Here is a 16,475-nt window from a genome sequence, read left to right as displayed (position 1 = left end):
CGCTGCTCGTTTGCTTCCTTCCTTCTCCTCTGCTTTTGTTTTTACGCGCGCTCCGTTTAGCGTTTCTATTCCCCTATATATTCATTTACTTTTTTCTCTTCTACATCCCTATTTCGCCTTCTGTTCCCGTGGATTCGGTCAGGCCTTATACCCATTTCCTCCCCTTTTTCCCCCGTTGGCTTCGTTTCTGCTGATATTTTCGCAAGCACGTTTTTTTCCTCGTTTTCTTTTCTCTCGTTTAGTGCTCTTTCCCCACGCTCGTTCACGGGGATGCGCGTCCTCTCTTGCGACTTCGCGGCCACCTTCACACGTGCTACGGCCGTTCGCCACTGACGGCATCGTCGCCCCTTTTTTAGTATAGCCTTTACTCACCTCCTCTCTGTCAGCTGCAATCCGCTCTTTTATTATCGCTCTTCTAGCTCTAATAAACGGGCTTAAGTTTGCTGCTCGTTCCTTTTTTTTTGTCTTTGGAGATTTTTTTGTGCGTGTGTTCTCGCTGCTTGCTCACGGACACAGATGTGCGTTTAGTTCCGGAGCAGGGGCATCGTCATTAGCCGAGTGCCGTCGCGTGTTAAGAAGCCAACACCTGTCGCCCGCAGCGCGCGTACGTGGACTGGGTGTGCTGACGGGCTCACGTCAGCGCCATCTACGAAAATGCGGTGCGACTCTACTCGTACGAAGAAAACTGATCGCAATTCTTTAGTCCCACGCGGAAGGAATCTTTGCCTGCGATTCCATTCATTTGTTATCGCCGTTCCTAGTGAGAGACTGAGACCTCATGCGAGCCACTGACGAAGGGCGAGAAAATAAGGGAAAATGAACGTAATCGTTAATTAATACGGTCTCTCGCCCTTTAGAGTATGTGCGCCTCACTTGGACATCCCCTGACTTTGTAGCCAGTGCTGAGAGTGTTATTTCATTACGTCGCAGCGTATTGCACGCGTGGACCACAATGGAGGCCTTCCGAGCTCTCGTCTTGACAATCCTTTGTCCACGCAAGAGTCAAATGTCGCCTCTTTCTTTAGGCACAAACTGGACAGGTACAGCTTAGGAAACCATTTCGCTAGGTTCTATTTACTACCTGTGACGGGCAGACCACGGTGGTAACACAGGTTTTAAGATTAAGACCGGGCCACTAACAAAGCCTGGAAGGGAAAAGAATTGGAATAGCATCGCTATGTCATCCATTTATGTTGGCCTTTCATTCTTTCTCCCGAGGTTCCCGCATAGCAAGTTTGCCTTCTCAAATGACCGCCTGCCAAACAGTGCGATGCACATACAACCATAGAGCTCTACTAATTGAACAATAGGCACCATACATCAACAAAGTACACTCTAAATATCGCGCTGCCATATCGTGGAAGTTGTCCGCGTGCTGCTGGCGTTTCATTCTTTCCTACTCTCTCTCTCCTTTTCTTTCGTAGCTGTCCCTCATTCTTCATTTAACGACAACGTCTGACAGCACTTCACCCAGGTTTCACGGCATCCGTAGAAATCATTATCATCATTATGTTTCCTTGGCACACGTTACCGGCACTCGTTACCGGAACTCGTTACTCGTTACCGACACACGTTACCGAAACTCAGGCCTTAGTTGAGTCAACAGATATTATGACAGAAAATTTCATACCCAATCTTGGATCACGCCGAAAGCAGCTAAGGCTTGAGTTCCTTTGCCTTCTTCTCAACAACAGGCTTGAAATGAAAGCATCGACTTATATAACGCCTGCAGTAACACGGCACACAAGACAGCATCATCTGGACTCACTAACACCCTATTATGCTCGAAGTGACACGTTTAAACTTTCTTTTTTTCCCAGAACAATATTATACTGGAACGTCAGTTTACAGACACAGTGTGACTAAAAATTTTATAAATTTGTACTTGCTTGTTCCTAATTTGTTCTCCTTTGTTTGCATTCATTGTATTGCCCCTCTGCTTGGACCGAAAGGTCTGCAGTATGTACTAAATAAATATAGATGTAAATGACACGAGCTACTTCCCAATCGCTTGGAACACATCCCATGCCAATAGATTGTTGAACTAGGGCGACTCAAACGTGAAATATTGCAGGTTTCGCTAGTTTGAGCAGTTGGGGCGTAAGCCATCGGGACTAGGTGTAGAGTTAGTCGGAAGACGGTCAACGGATGATTGTTTTCCTTCAGGAGTAATAATTACTCTGTGCACGGTCGAATTTAAAATCGGAAATTGAAGGTTACTTGGTAGTGGACTCACAATCGCGAAAACAGGCGAGAAAAAACTCATTAAGTTCGAAAGCCACTCGTCCAGAAGAAATATCGCCGTCCTTGAATAACGATACCGTTGAACTTGACTTGTAGTTATGGTTAAGAACTTTCAATTTTTATCGTTTTGGAGCATGTTTGAAATGTCATTAAAAATGTGTCCTTGGCCGCTGTCATTTCGGTGTTGCACAAGTGCGCATGTTGACGATGGCGCATTCAATCTTCCTCAGAAGTTGATAACTTCGCTTTTGACGCTAAACGTTTCTTTTAGCGAATGCTACGTTTTACGTGCGTCGTAAACCATGCGCTTGGCGTCGATGCCGTTATTCTTACTTTAAGGATGCACTTCAAAGAAAATGAACTTGTCACGAATGAAAGCCCAGTTCATGCTTGCTCCGCGAAGATAGGAGGACTGCATAAAACTCGAGAGAAAAAAGTTTCAAAAGATCACCAATCAGTATATCGGCATTCGCTCGGGCGTAATCAAGAATAACTTTCTTTGTATTTCCTCCCTTTTTCCGCTCGCATACGAATTCATAAACGCAAGATACTGTGACTGCTCATGCCATCCGGGACAGTTACTGAAGCACTGTTCGGCTCGGCGGTTAATACAAAATCTGAAGTTTCGTAAAATTAGCTGATTTCTTTTTTAGTAATTACTTATTTACTTTCCAGGGGCAGTAATCGGTCACTGTTCTCAATTACAATGTTCAATGAAGTAAATGCAATCGTAATTGGTTACATTTTCCTTTTCCTAAATCGCACACGCGTCCGCTCTGAAGTAATTTCTTGCAGAAAACTTCAATAATCAGCCTCAACTACGACGCATTCTGGAGACCACCGACTGGCTGCCACCGCCTTTGTACAGCTTTCACAACGCTGCACTCCTGTCTCGCAGGGTAAACCACGCAAGTGCGCGCTCGGCTCAGCGCTAAGAAATGGCAACGCTCTCGAAGCCAGTCCGACATCGGCGCAGCTCTCCCCCTGTAAGCTTTCTTCTCCCACGCGGTGTGGGTTCGCGTGATCCGTTTGGCAAAAGAGCGACTGTACCGGGGTCTCGCATTTGCCTAGGCGGCAAAGGCAGCGGGCGAGGGTGTCACAGACGCGGCTTAAGCCGGCGAGCCCGTCGGCATCGCCCAGCACATATTTCGGGACTCTCCCCGAGCAGCGGCTGCTATCGTGCAGCTGCTGCGGGTTTTAATTCAGTAAAGCCCAGCTGGAACGCGCCGGGAGCGCGGTCGAGCTCATTCGAGAGCCCGACGCACGAGCCCAGCTCCGAGGGGCGTCGGGGACGCTGCTCGCTGGAGAAGGACAAAGGGTTTGCGCCTCGGCCGGGCCGACTTGCGGCTTGGCTAGAGGAACTGAACCCGGCTTCTGGTCCGGAAGGCTTGAAGTTAGAAGTTTGTTCATTTGAGAATTGCTTACATGAGGAAGACCGAGAATAGAAAGAGCAATTTGATCAGTCCATCGGCCCCTATTACGTAGGAAGCAGACGGCAGCACATTCGAGGTATAAACGTAAAATTATCAAAAAGAAAGATAAAGGTGCCTTATCGCAGTCGGCCTCACAAAACAAACAGCAACCAAAAAAGAAAGCAATGTAGATCGTCACGTTAAGTTGTGCGTGCCAGAATAACACTGATGGGCAGAAGTGCTTGTGTTGTTCTGGTTGATGAAGGAAAGCACGACATGGGAAGAGCTAAATAATTTAACAAGCACACAGTTGTCGCACACAATTAGCAGTTTATAAGCCCACATGGGCAAAGTGTAGAAGAGTGTATGGGTTCCAAGCAGACAATTCGAGATAAGGAGGTGATGACAACAAATTTCATATATGCTCAATATATCAATTTTGTCTGCTTTAGATGCTCTAAAGGGGCAGTTTACAAGACTGCAATATGCCTTTTTTTGTTCAACATTCAAAAAATTAACCTTTGTGGTTCTAGTTTTTTTTTTCAGACTGTGAATTTTTCGGTCCGAAAATTATGAGCGAGATGGTACTAGCACGTATTTATTTAAAACTTGTCTGCATCAACTTTCTCGAAGCAAGCACCCCTCTTGCATCCTTTCAAAGTTTTCCGGCGGAAGGTTCGAAGACCAACAAGCGACACCTTTTCGCAGACAGCATTTTTACTAGAACTTGACGCACTATTCTTCAAATCTTAAACCGATCCTGAATGAACCAAGTTGACGAAGAATGCAGGCCGGTTGCCTCGTAAGCAAATATTCTCAATTCCTTGCGTTGTGAAGGAAACAACTCCACTCGCATTTATCATGCTGCCGCCGCAAGCACGTGTTTTATTAATTTTCCCAAAGGCCCAGATATCAAATTGATTTTAATGTGGCAATCATTCCACGCTCCAATCTTATACGTTGTCTCGTACATATCATCTCTAAGTTGTCACGTGATGGCAGCTTATTTCCCACTGCGCTTCTATTTAATGTACTATCGTTAGAAGATACCGGTGCCCACCCTAAAAGTGGCACTCCCCACTTCTTTTCAGATAAACGTGATGCATAATAAAGGAAAACGCCTGAAGATACACAAGACATCACCACAGAGAAAGAAACTGAGGCCGCAACAAACCCTTGAGGCAAAGAACCCCCTCAAGCGTAGGCCCACTTTATCCTTATTGGATTCTCGTTGTCGCTTGACTTTCCGTGTTGCTATTTTCATCTGTACTCTTGACAGAAGGGGTGACTGAGCGGCGCCCCTGAATAACTACCGGCAGAGTGGCTGAGGGCTAAAATATTCGCATGGGAATCTCTCCTGAATGTCTATAGCAGTCCAATTTGAGGCTTTCGCGAAACTAAAAATGCTCCCCGTGGTCTCATGCCATAGACATGCTATACAACTCCGATGGCTGTCGTATAGGCACCTTCCAGCTATATCTGCAGTGGTGGCGGCGCAGCCTTTGTAATGTCTCAGAAACTGAGGGATGTTTTTCTCTATTGAGACTACAATAAAGCATATTCCGTAATTTTTAATTTCTCTTGGCAAGCACAGGCAAAAAAATGGATCCGTAGTACAGAAAATTAAATGTCATTGCAGGCATTTGTCCACATTTTTACGTATCCTAGAGAGAAAACATTTTCCATCAGAATTCTCGATTGATTGATTGATTGATTGATTGATTGATTGATTGATTGATTGATTGATTGATTGATTGATTGATTGATTGATTGATTGATTGATTGATTGATTGATTGATTGATTGATTGATTGATTGATTGATTGATTGATTGATTGATTGATTGATTGATTGATTGATTGATTGATTGATTGATTGATTGATTGATTGATTGATTGATTGATTGATTGATTGATTGATTGATTGATCGATCGATCGATCGATCGATCGATCGATTGATTGATTGATTGATTGATTGATTGATTGACTGACTGACTGATTGATTGATTGATTGATTGATTGATTGATTGATTGATTGATTGATTGATTGATTGATTGATTGATTGATTGATTGATTGATTGATTGATTGATTGATCAGGTCAGTGAGTCAATTGATTATAAGCGTAATAACGTCTACCACTTGCAGAAAAGAGGATTGAGACACAAACCTGACAGACGGGGCAACCTTAAAAAAAACTACAAAACGCAGACTGAATTATTCGACTTGATGACGTTTATTGCAATACATAAAAATGGATTGGAGCGCACACGGCAAGCATTACCGAATAGTGACTGAGACCTTGCCACTGTCCTCGAAAATAGAAGTGTACCATCGTTGCATTCTACCGATGCTACAATAGATGGTAGAAACTTGGTCACTAACAAAGAAGCTCGATAACAAGTTAAGTACCACGCAAAGAGCGATGGAACAAAAACTTTTATGCGTAAGGTTGATACAGGATAACAGAGGCGTGGATCACAATGCAAATGGGGATAGCCGATATTCTAGTTGACGTTAATAGAAGAAATAAATGACGCTGGGAAGGTCATGTAATGCGTAGGGCAGATAACCGGCGAACCATTAGAGTTACAGCATGGCTGGCAAGGAAAGTGCAGTGAAGGATGGCAGAACATTATGCGGGGCGATGAAATGAGGAAATTAGCAGGCACAAGCGCAATCAGCTAGCGCGACACAGCAGAATTACAGATGGCTGAGGCAGACCTTCGTCCTGGGCAGTGAACATAAATATCGGCTGCTGCTGCTAATGATGATGATGATGATGATGATGATGATGATGATACTTGGAAGGCTTGAGACATCCGTGCAGCTTTGGCCAAATTGACACATGTGTCAACAATATCACATAGAAGAATCAGCTCAGGTGCATGGTACATAGTGACGGGCTTGGAACCCCCGGTAATAGCTGGCAAGCTACGATATATCGGGATAACTCCTTCAAGTATTACTGCAGTCATGTCAAAAAGCGTCACGCGTCTATGTCCTCTGAAGAGAACGAACATTAGCAGACGCTTTGCCGAGAAAGCATGTAAGGAACACTTCTTTTTTTTTTGAAGACCAAAGTTATGCAACATATTATATTCACTGCAAATAAAGACATAAGACATAAACAACACCGGCTGTAACTTACAAATGGTTCAACTGGTTTAATTTTCTACTGGTTTAAACCAGTTGAAAGTTACCGCCCGTGTTGTTTGTGTGTTCTCTTCCGCTGTCCCCGTCTTTATTCGCGGTCAGTATGATATGCAGTGTACACCACAACCAGGCAAAACTGAAGTTCTTCCAAAGTTATGCAAAGGCGCGCAAGAAGCAAGGGAACACGAAAGGGTTATCTCATAACGAAGCTTGTTAACGCCTGTTAGCGGGTTCTCGCTCAGTTTGTTGGCAAGGCAGCTTTGATACCCACAATGCGCGTGTTTAGTTAATTCTACGCATAACCAAAACCGAAAATACTTCGCACGTCGTATGACGTTACCTAGCACGTGGCAGACTTCAACCCGCTGCGTGTTCAACGTACCTTGTTGTTGCGGACTATAAATATAGCTGTCAACATCTCTCTGGAGTCCCCTTCTCTGTTTAGATTGCTCACGTCACGCTCGTTCAAGAATGTGAGCGAGATGTTTTGCACCGGCGCAGCCGTCAATATAAGGCCATTTTGCTGCTCCAGCTATAACGATTGCTCGCGCGTGATGAAACGAAAAAAAAAGAGAAAGAAAGAAAACGTGCAGAGAGGCCGTCAAATAGCCGTAATCAGCGTTCCAGTCTTGTCCACCGTGCGAGACCACGTAACACGCTCTCTGAAGCGTCATTATGGCACCTGTATCGAAAAGGACGTCGAAAGGGTCGTTCCCAGCCTCGCTACAGTATGCGCTTCAAGGGAACTCATCTGGACGTACTTCTTTTTTTTCTTGATCCAGTCTAACCCGCGCTTTCCGAGAGGTCCTCAGCTCCGGTCGTCTCTCAGAGCCAGGACAAGCGAAATTGCGAGAAACATAGGGAGAGACGGGGCTGGAAAAACGAGATAAATATATAATAGTAAACAGAGTGGGTTGTGTTTGGGGTGGGAAGAGAGAACGAGAGTGGGGCTAAAAGACGGACTCCAAGAAAGAAAGAAAGAAAAAAAAAAGCATACGAGGGTGAATGAAGGAAGACACGGCGCCGAGCAGTCGCATAGAATAGAGAGAGCGAGAGAGAGAGAGAGAGCGGTAAAAGAAAGGTGTGAACCTCCCTCCCCGCCGCTGCGACGCTGCGATGATGAGTCCGGGAAGATGCGTCGTTCTCGGGAACGGCTGCGGCGGCGACGGCGTTAGACCGACGCACGACGCCGTGCGGTAGGGGGGGGGGTGTGTCTCCTTCAAGGAGTGAAACGAAAAACACGACTAACAAAAGAGAACGTTCGTCTCTTTCTTTTTCTTGCTCGCACTCGCTCCCTTTTCCCCTTTGCTGGGCGCAGCTCCGAAGCGAAGGAGGAAGGTGGTAGCGGCTCGGCAGTAGTTGTAGTAGTAGCAGCGGCAGGCAGGCAGGCAGGCAGCCGAATAGAAAGCGCTCTCCGACTGCGCGCCTGAACCCTGCCAGTGAAGTGGAATGAAGAAGACGAAGAAGAAGAAGAAGCGGGAGAGCCCGGGGCCCGCGGCGGCCCCCCGACGCACGCACGCACGCCGCATACACGCTTGTCGGCGGTGAAAAAAAGTTGACACCCAGCAGCGATTTACGGTCCGTGGCAGCTGCCGGAGGCCCGAGAAGGCCGAACGCCGCCGCCAAAGCGGGCGCGAGCTCTGCCGGGTTCCGACCGGGGGCTCGCAGCGCTATAGTTTTGCCGCTGGGCTGGCAGGCAAGCGAAACGCGTGCTTGTGTTGCGTGTGCCCGTGCGCGTGTTCGCGCGGTTGCTCCGGCTGCCGTGGACTTGGTCGTGGCCCCTGCCCCGCGAGACATCCGTCGCTGGCCGATGGCTCGGACTCGGCGACCCGGGGTCACGGCGACCAAGAAGCGGGACGGTACTCCGTGACGTATGCTCTCTCGAAGGCAGATAATAAGAAAGTAGACTCTCGTCGACGAAACCGAGAAACAACGAATACTGGGAACTGTCTTGTCTGTACTGGACTGTCTGGGCAACGGCACGCCCAGAGACTTTGGCCGAGGTGGCAGTGATCTTGGATTTTTTTTGGAGCGCGGTTGTTTTCTCGTGTTACACGTACTACAGTGGAAGGCGAAGGAGGACGTTTAAATAAGAACAAAAAATACAGAAACAAGCGAAGAGCGCGCTTCTTCTGCACTTCGGCCAGGTCTACAGAACGTGGATGACGTCAGAAAAGGCGGGAAGCTGGAGATGACCGGAGAAATGGGTGCAGTGCCACAGCTTACGTAAGCTATGGAACGTGTTCCGTGCACTTCACCGCTCCACGTTGCCGCGAGTGCGGCCAAATGCGATGGTAAGCTACACAACTACAGTCATTTTATTATCAACAAAGGCTTAGAGGATGAAAATGATGCGCTGTGTACGCGGGCCGCAGAAACACGTCGCTCCGTTCGTTTGTTCGCAAATAGGTTCAGAACGTCAACGCCGTTCTTGTGACAGGTACGTAGCATATTGCGATAAAAACTATACAACCTAATTTTATCTTGAATTCGATCGCACGTATCTATTTATTTTTCTGTCTTACGTGACGTGCTATTTTTGGCCGCTGGATGCAAGCAGTGAGAGAAGTCTAACTAATCTTCGTAGCGTTGCCTGCTACCTACGGAACGAAGTATTGCACTTTGAGACACCTTGTTAAGCTGCGGTTATTTCCGGACACTGCGCTGCCTTCGGCATCGGCCCGTGTTTTCTGTTAGATACCTACAAACCGGGGTACGTGACCGGGGTTGTTGGAGAAGTATGGGAGAGGCCTTTGCCCTGTAGTGGGCGTAACCAGGCTGATGATGATGATGATGATGACCTACAAACGTGGGTGACGTACGCCTACACTGCCACCGCTTTAATAAGATGGGCCACATTTCAAACAACTGTTATTCTCTTTCGCCCCAAGGGAGCGAGGCGAGCTAGGACCGCGATTCAAGAAGCACTGGGATTTAAAAACCCCGCCGTAAGGCTAATACGAGAAGGGAATGAGCAGTGTCAACATTCGAACGTTGTTGGAGAAGGTTAATGTAATAGATCCCTCATGTCGTAAGGGAAATGTAGTCATATAAGTTTGCCTGTGAGGCACGATGACAGTTGCCATCACCTCTATACAACATAAAATGATATGTAGCTAAACATAGACGATATCTATCAATATCATCGAAGGAATGTAAAATTTTTTTTTTCATAAACGTCTTGCTCCTTATCACATTCTCAGTCTCCAGTAGCCCGCAATCATCTTTGTGCCATTCGTTCGCTTTCCTCGCGAAGAAAGTTAGGTGCAATTTGTCATTTCTAGATTTGACACAATTCAACGCGGCCAATATAACAGAATCACGGCCGACAAGCCTTGGTAGACCCCGCCTCCTATATCATAAAAACCACTTCAACACATTTAATGTACCTTAAAGGAGATGAAACAAGAGAGAAAGTAAAACAGCACTGCTTAGGTGTTTATTACTTCGGCCTTAATAGAATCGTACTTGAATACAGCCGCTTGTATTGTCGCAACGTTTGGGAACGCTGTTCCTACGCTTTAGCCTATCGAAAACGGCCCATTTCGCCACAAATCATCCAGCCACCCTTCTCTGCGGGAACAACGCTTTTATTTCCCGATTCTCAGGAAAGCAGCTCTTGTCGGCGTGATTGCGGAAAGGAGGGGACGTCGCAACAGCTGCAAATAGTATTGTTAACGCGTTCCTTTCTTTCGTTCTTGTATTTTTTTGTTCGTCATTGTAATTGATCGCGCGTCTTTTCAGATCCACTTCAGCGCGCCTTCGTGCATTCGGAGTCAAGATCAGTATGATTTATTTGCTCGAGAGAGAAAAGGAAAGCACTAGATAAACGGCACGCTATGTTAGCGAATATCGAAGGGGCGCGAAGGTTATGAAAGCAAAGCAATGCAAGCTTCTTAAACCGATATCTGTGACCAACGCACACATGCGTGTGTAAAGCCAACGGGTCTTTTAATAATGTGCACAGGGAAAATTTTCTGTCGGTTGAGTGTTAGAGTAAGCCAAGTGTGACGAACCGCCCACATACGAAACGATAACTTTAAAGCATAGATGCACATAACATATTTTTACAGATATTTCTCATTTCCACCATGGTAGCTTTCGTTGTCTACAATAATTATGCAGTACTTAATAACTCCGTTCATAATTTTAGACAGTAGTAGAATTGTAAATTGTGCCGTGAGGCCGGTGGCAGTATAATATATATATATATATATATATATATATATATATATATATATATATATATATATATATATATATATATATATATATATATATATATATGTAAACGAGAAGAAACGGGGTTAACCGAGGGACCCGATATTTAATAGTCATATAATGAGAAGCCAACAAACATTGACACCAAGTACAACATAGGGGAAATTGCATGTGCTTAATAAATGAATCAAAGTAATGATAAATTAATGGAAATTACAGTGGATGAAAAAACAACTTGCCGCAGGTGGGATACATATATGCATATATATGTGTATATATATATATATATATATATATATATATATATATATATATATATATATATATATATATATATATATATATATATATATATATATATATGTGTGTATATATATATATAGCAAGAGAGAGAGCAAATGACAAATGAAAGGTAGGGAGGTTAACCGGGACTGAGCCCGGTTGGCTACCCTACACTGGAGAAAGAGAAAAGGAGACGGGAAGATTAAAAGAAGAAGAGAGAGTCCACTGGGGATATCACTCGGTCACTCAGTCACGATCACAGACGCCGACTCAATCCGGTAGCTTTCAAATATCGCGGCAGCGCTTTTGTGGCCTTTTGTAGCTGCCATGTGCGAGGCCATAGCCCCAAGATCTTGTTCAAGGTCAACAGTTTTCTGTCTAACTGACTGAGAGCTGTGCAGAGGTCATGTCTTAAATGCTTCCAAATGTCTAGGCCATTTTTGTCTAGGCCAACGTTCGTTCGTTCGTTCCGTTCCGTTCCGTTCCGTTCCGTTCCGTCCGTTCCGTCCGTTTCGTCCGTTCGTTCGTTCGTTCGTTCGTTCGTTCCGTTCCGTTCCGTTCCGTTCCGTCCGTTTCGTTCGTTCGTTCGTTCGTTCGTTCGTTCGTTCGTTCGTTCGTTCGTTCGTTCGTTCGTTCGTTCGTTCGTTCGTTCGTTCGTTCGTTCGTTCGTTCGTTCGTTCGTTCGTTCGTTCGTTCGTTCGTTCGTTTCGTTCGTTCGTTCGTTCGTTCGTCCGTTTCGTTCGTTCGTTCGTTCGGAGCCACGGAGGCTGACGCCCAGCACGTCTGTAGGCGGCGCGTCGACGACAACATGAACATTGTGCGTTGCAAGCGAGCGAACGAGCGAGCCTGTCCTACTACCAGCAACATAGGCTACCACGTTCGAGAGTTCATTGGCGTCATTGACACGAGCGAAGAGCTCAGGCAGGGGAAATAAAAGAAAGCAGTATCTATCGGCACAAAGTGCGTCGATGCTGACATCCTCGTTGGTTCCGCGGTGGTCCACGAGCAACTATCCTAATGACCTTGCCCGAAGTCAAGCCGCCATCTTCACTGAGACTTCGCTCGTCCTGTCTAATACTTCCCAATTTTTTTGCCCTGTCACCAGGCATTCACGTAGATGACAACTGGCCTCACTGAGGCCCACGGCAATGACATGTGGTAAAGTCTGCCTGGAAGAGCTGCACTGCCTGACAGAAAAGTCGGCACTGTGGCCATGCCGTTGTTCTCTCGTCTGCCTAGTGTCTCTCTCCGACAGCCTCAGTTGACCACCCGGCTCAGGAAGTCACAGCCCTGAATCAACAAAATGTTCACTGAAACGTAAGCCGGGCGGCTTTGAGATTGCGGCCTCATTTATTTCTCAGATAGGTTACCAAGCGATTCCTATACTTGAGGGATGAAAGGAACCATTTGCTGCATAGGACACCATTAATGCTACGAAATACTCTATCTACCTTTGTGGTAGTGTGTATTGACGTGCCATACGGTATTTGCTGGTATAATAGCGAAGTAACGACTTAATTCATTCGATTACAAAAAAAAGCTCCTGTGCAAAAAAAAAGCTAAATAATAATAATACAGCCGACCTCGTGTGACATTGCACAATCACAACCCGATATCCAGCGAAACTCTTTCCTTCGTGCAGTCGCAGTACGAGGTTTGTTGCCTGTAGTTTATTAAAAGTGTAGTTGAAAGCGTTGCCCGTACCTTATTGTGCCGTTTGAAGCCTGGCTCGTACATATTTACTTCCAGCATCCGCTCATAAATTTTTACAAATGCAGCAAATCATCCACATGCAATTTACTTCGCCAGAATATTGGCTACAGGGTCCCGCCCCCCACCCCCAATGTTTGATAAATTTGATCTTGGTTGCGTTCACAGTTCTCACAGAGCGTTGACATAAATTCTGCGTTGTGCGTAACACACACTTACATCATTTGCATAATTAGTCCGCACACTTTGAACTTTGCCTACACATAAGTCACAACGGGCCTCTTACTTCGTCAAATGTAAACTAGTTTGACTGTATATTTCACCGAGGACACCGGAGAAACCGAGTACAATCTTCGTAACATGCACGGAAATACAAAACAAAAATGACAGTTGAAAAATTATTCAGGATGCTCCTGATTAAGCCATGAATGCAAAAATTTCAGGATACACCGCAATTCAAATGTTCCGCATAGGTTCAGAACGTCACTATCGTTTAACGTAGATTTCTCTCGGGACATTGGCAAACGTAGCTGAGAACAGCAGCGTGGGACTTTGAAGCACTTCCTAAAAGAAGTTTTTTTACAAAGGCTGCATTTTATTCTAATGTGCCTAGCGTGACACACATTTCCAATAGCTATCCCTCCGCGTTCACAGAACTTAATCTTGGTGACACTCGCAGTTATACCAGGGCAGCTGTCTAAATTTTTCGCTGCATACAAAACACGCTCATAACGCTTCGAAGCACTTGTATACGTAATTTATTGCAGAGACCGTAGTTTTTCCCCATGCTTCGAACTTTGCGTACACATTACCCATACCCTGCCCCTTAATTCGGTCATATATGAAGAGATGGCTTGTATATGTAGTTCACTGAGGACGTCCAAGAAACCAAGCTATATCCTCGTATCACGCATAGAAATGCCGAAAAAAAATTGAGGGTTCAGTAATTCCCAACGCTTCAGTACGAGCCAGAAACGTGACATTGTCGCCACACGGGACGCTTGACATTCTCTCTATATTCACTGGATCTGAAATTTGCATGTTGTGCAGCTGTTTTACGACCCTGAGAAACATCGCGGATAACGGCACCGTGACGGTCCGAAACACTTGAATAATCAACTTTCTACAAAGGCTACGAGAAATCCTACACAGATTAAACATTCACCGTTCGTCACTCCACCACACGCCTCCTGTTTCTTATTAATCGCTTCCTGCTTGAAGGTCATATGAACACCGTACCTCGCATGGTTAATCGAGAAAACCGGGGAGGAGCAACTGCATGCATTGTACAACGCGTAGGCATTTGGCCAAAGGCGAGTATTCAGAAATTATTTTCAGTGTTTTCATGTTTGCTGTTTATGTACTTGTGTACCACTCAATTTCATGAATAATTTCCGTTATCTTTTGCTGTTGTTTACTTTGTGTTATCCGAGATCAACAATGTGTGCTTTATATGTTATTTCTATTATAAGTGGGCATAAGTTATAAGCGTTACAAGTGCGTTGTTCATAGGATTGCTGCTCCGCATTCATTCCTCATTATCATTAAGGAAACTTATTGTGTATACCTTTAGCTCTTATAGATTTGTGAAGACTGTCACTACACTGGATTCCTGTTTCTGTTTTGCCGTGTGGTGCTTATGTATTATGATACCTGCATGTACAATCTATAGACCGTTTTTTCGTAGGCGCCGCCATATTGTGAGCGCAGTGGCGCCGCCTATGAGCAGCGCCATACTGGCTTGGGTGAAAGCGGTCTTTTGCATGGCAGGTATACGCTCGGCGGTAGGTTCTGGCGTTTGTTTTCGCCGTCGTGCGGCCTGTTTAGTATTACGTGTGTCTTCTACGTGGTAAACGGTTCTGTGAGACGTGCTGAAGTGGTTTACGGCGTCATGGCCGGAATTTCTGCTGGCGTTGAGGTGGACGGAACACGCAGCGCGATGTGTGCGCGCATATTCGAGTCTACAATCAGCCTCGGAGATGAATTGTGTATTTCTGAATGTTCCAGTCAATAATGTGACCTTATTGCAGTGTTATCCTCTATTTCTAAGTTGCGGTTTAGGAGCCATGAAACATACGCGACGATCGTAACAGCGTGAGCGTGGGTACCGTTCTGCTACGATAGGAGCTGTGATGTTATACTTTGACAAGCGTTCAAACTGTTCGCTGCAGGTTACATTGCGTGACTACTTGGTTCGATGGATGATGTTTCCGCCCCTGAATAAAATAGTTTTGGCAAGTGATAGCAGCATACCTTACAGTCTGAATTACGATTGTCCAGCAAAGGGACTGTGTACGAACTGCGCGAGCGTCCTAAGCAGTGGTAGGTGCTGGATTACATATATCGTTGTTCTATATACCACATGGTCCAAACATACCGAATCAGCGGTTATATATTTATAAACGTTGTGCGGCTTGACTATGCGAGGACCTGTGGCGGCGTTAGCCCGTTTTCTCTTGCTTTTTCTAGAAAGAGGATGATAACCGAATTTCTTTTTCGGTTGTGTTCGTTCCGTTCTCTACGACGCACTCACACGCATTACGGAAATTTTGTCCTCAAAAATAGGCATCGCATTCTTTTTATGCGATCCCTCATATATTATGGCTGTATGTAGGCCAAAAAGGCAATGCCGAAGCGCACCGCTTACATATGTACCGTGCTGGATCACCAACCGCAGTGATCGCTGTGTTGAGCAGCGCCATCGGCCTCATGCAGGAAGGCTAGCGTAGACATGTGGTAATTTCAAGCCTACTAGACTTGAAATGTGCGAGAACGATGCCGGTGCATCACAAATATTTGATTGCGCCTGCCGCTTAGATGTTTCGTGGTTGCCTTAGGTTGGCCGTGCACGAGCATGCGCTCTTATGCTTCATGTTTTACTACCTACGCCAAGCGATCAGATATTGAGCATATTTACCATTTCATGCTGCTAATACAGAGACACCGGTTTTCTTTGCTGAATTAAAACCGATATAAGCAAAATATTTCACAACACGTACACACACCGCGACTCACAATGTGCGTACACCGCGGCTGATAAAACGCGTCACATTTTCGCGCCCCCAAAAGATATTTCCGCCTATTGTAGTTACCGATGCACCGAAAGGCTTCCCTGACGACCTCATATGAACAGACACGGCGTAAATTTCACAGAGTACGATCTAAAAGATCAAGAAATCGTTCCGCAGCACGCGACAGCAATACTTTCAAGCAGCGCCGCGCCGGATCGCCCAAGCCAGAGAGGAGGAAAGGCTCTCCGCGCGCCCTATCCTCCTCGCCCGATGAAACGGTCTATACGCCCACCTGCTATGGTCTCGGAAAGCGACTGGCAGTATTGAAAAATAAATAAATAAATAAATAAATAAATAAATAAATAAATAAATAAATAAATAAATAAATAAATAAATAAATAAATAGTGTACATAATTACCCTACGCAGTTCAAGCTTTCGG

General features: G+C 45.5%; 1 protein-coding gene across 2 annotated transcripts in view; it reads left to right on the top strand.

The window, feature by feature from the left end:
• LOC135910481 (myelin transcription factor 1-like) overlaps nt 1-16,475 on the top strand; it is a 354,839-nt gene that overhangs the window by 65,444 nt on the left and 272,920 nt on the right. Inside the window, exon 1 of one of the 2 annotated variants that reach the window (XM_065442514.2) lies at nt 9,060-9,104. The exons of the other annotated variant lie outside the window; for it this stretch is intronic. The gene's annotated coding sequence lies outside the window, so the exon portion shown is untranslated. Of the gene's footprint in view, nt 1-9,059; nt 9,105-16,475 lie in introns of those variants that run through there. 2 annotated transcript variants of the gene reach the window in all.

This window comes from Dermacentor albipictus, chromosome 6 (genome assembly GCF_038994185.2).
Source record: "Dermacentor albipictus isolate Rhodes 1998 colony chromosome 6, USDA_Dalb.pri_finalv2, whole genome shotgun sequence".
Lineage (NCBI taxonomy): Eukaryota > Metazoa > Arthropoda > Arachnida > Ixodida > Ixodidae > Dermacentor > Dermacentor albipictus.
The sequence above is the reverse complement of the archived record's forward strand: the minus strand, read 5'-3'. Positions and strand labels throughout refer to the sequence as shown.